This window comes from Micrasema longulum, unplaced genomic scaffold, assembly GCF_059751315.1.
Source record: "Micrasema longulum isolate JH-2025_06_02 unplaced genomic scaffold, ASM5975131v1 h1tg001508l, whole genome shotgun sequence".
Lineage (NCBI taxonomy): Eukaryota > Metazoa > Arthropoda > Insecta > Trichoptera > Brachycentridae > Micrasema > Micrasema longulum.
Window position 1 is genome coordinate 7,666 of NW_028278692.1, and position 2,555 is coordinate 10,220.

Consider the following 2,555-nt stretch of genomic DNA (forward strand, 5'->3'; position numbering starts at 1 on the left):
CTTTAAGACGAGATCCGGTCTATCTTGGTGATTTTTTAAATCTATAAAAACTTACACCAAAAAGTCCAGATCTTGTCTCGAGTTTACAATACGACACAATCGGGACATTGGTGCATGCAAGCCATAGTTTGTGCTGTGTTGATCGAGGAACAGCACATTATTATTTCGCAACCGGCGGATTGGAACATTGAATGCCACTTGTTCCAGTAACGATGGTACATCAATTAACCCATTCAGTAAATTGAACATAAATATGGAGTCAATGTTATTTCTACGTTTTTGTGGACTTGAGATTTTTGACATTGACTCCATTTCTCCGTAAGTGTAGTCTCCCCTCTCGAGGCCGATCATCCATGCTACTTATCTTAGCAAACGATGTTGCACCGATTCGATATGATTTATCCGGCCTACATAGAAGAGAGACCAACCAGATCACGGATGCATATTCTAAAAGAGGACGAACAAGTGAGCAATATAGTGTTTTAACCGTGAACATATTGGTAAAGTCACTAGATGTCCTGCTAACTAAACCCATATTGATTTATTGTACAGCGCCCTTAGGCACTTGAGGTTTTTTACAAAAATGGCGCTATATAAATGATTCAAATATATATATTTAAATTTATTTCAACAGAGAGGGAAAAATTTTCTGAGAAGGGAATATGGAAGTCTAGGCATTTACAGGGCTTATGATCTGTCATTGGCTGGTTTAAGTGGCCACTTTACACACTGTGTAACATTCACCATTCTGCCCATGTTTGAACATCCACATTTCCTAAACCCTTCCATCTGTTGACTTTTGTGAAGTAAAAGAGCTGAAACCTTTATCACGTTGAAATAAATTTAAATATGAACAACTCCCTAGGGAGGAAATCCAGCCAGTCTGCAAGCATTTGGACATAATCAAACATTGTTGAATTACTACCTGGTAAAAGAAGAAGTATATAAATTGGAAAATTGTTTTCAGGCGTTGCCTAGTAGGTGATTTGGTTCAGCCGGATGAATCTCACCCACGTGATAAAGGTTTCAGCTCTTTTACTTCACAAAAGTCAACAGATGGAAGAGTTTAGGAAATGTGGATGTTCAAACATGGGCAGAATGGTGAATGTTACACAGTGTGTAAAGTGGCCACTTAAACCAGCCAATGACAGGTCATACGCCTTGTAAATGCCTAGACTTCCATATTCCCTTCTCAGAAATTTTTTCCCTCCCTGTTGAAATAAATTTAAATATGAACAACTCCCTAGGGAGGAAATCCAGCCAGTCTGCAAGCATTTGGACATAATCAAACATTGTCAAATATATATATATATTAAAAATGCACTGAGTTGCCTTTGTTTAGCGGTGACCACATAGACTGGTGACTGGGACACGACACAAATACGTTTTAGCTAGCTGGCACTGTACGAAGCACGGAGTTTACGACGCATGAAGCGTAGCTGGTGTGTAGTTTGTGCGCGCTTGCTTGTTTCATTTTTAAGGGCGAAATTTACGAGCTCGCGGTGGGCTCGCGTAAGTGCGGTGCCGGTCTCCTTAATGGACCGCGGGCCGCTCATTGACAGAACCACTGCACTGGCGGAAGAGTAACTTATTGATGTATTAATAAACTGACAGATAATTCATCACAGAGGGAGAGCATTTCTGTTTGAGAACTTACGTAAAATAAATAGATCCGTTACGTCTTTTCTAACGACATTTATTTATTTATTTGACACTTTTTATACATATACAATAAATATACATATAAGGGCGGGCATATTGCCTTAAGGCAATTTCTTCCTACCTACCCAAACCGTTCAGTTTGAGAAAATTATATATACATGGACATATTGAATCTTACAATTTTATACAAAAATTAAAAGAAAGATGAACAAAAATAAATATATATAAAAAAATTAACACTATACTATGAAGAGAGGAGAGGGGATGAGAAGGAAAGAAGAAGGATAAAGAAACAATTAAAATATTTAGATAGTGACATTTCAATCTTGACTTAAATGTAAATATCTTTATTAGAGGCGTCCCCTTCTTAGGGGCGTCTCTAACATTAGTGGGTAGATTATTCCACAATCGAGCGGCTACTACTGTGAAAGAGGAGGCAAGAAAATTAGAGCGATGACTGGGTATTAAAAGGGTTCTCTCGTTACTAGAGCGAAGAGATAGTCCGTGATGTTAAAGAGGTTGGATGAGCTCTCTCAGATAAACAGGCGAAGTGGGATTATTTAAAATATTGTGAAGAAGTGATAGAATGTGAATGTTACTTCTATGCCTGATACTGAGCCAGTGTAGTTGCGTGCGATACTCGACAGTATAAAAAAATATCGAATACATCAACAACATAAAAAAATACCATATTATCTTTTAGAGAATATTTTATTTTTTCTTTCTTATGTTAAACAAAAATATTATAACTGTCCATTATTTATTACAGGAGCTAAAGTTCATTAACATTTTCTTGTTTACCCACCCAAAACATTATAAAAAAACATAAAATAAAGCCAAATCAGTTTTTCACATAAATACAATATACGTATATAATATTAGTAATTAAAAGT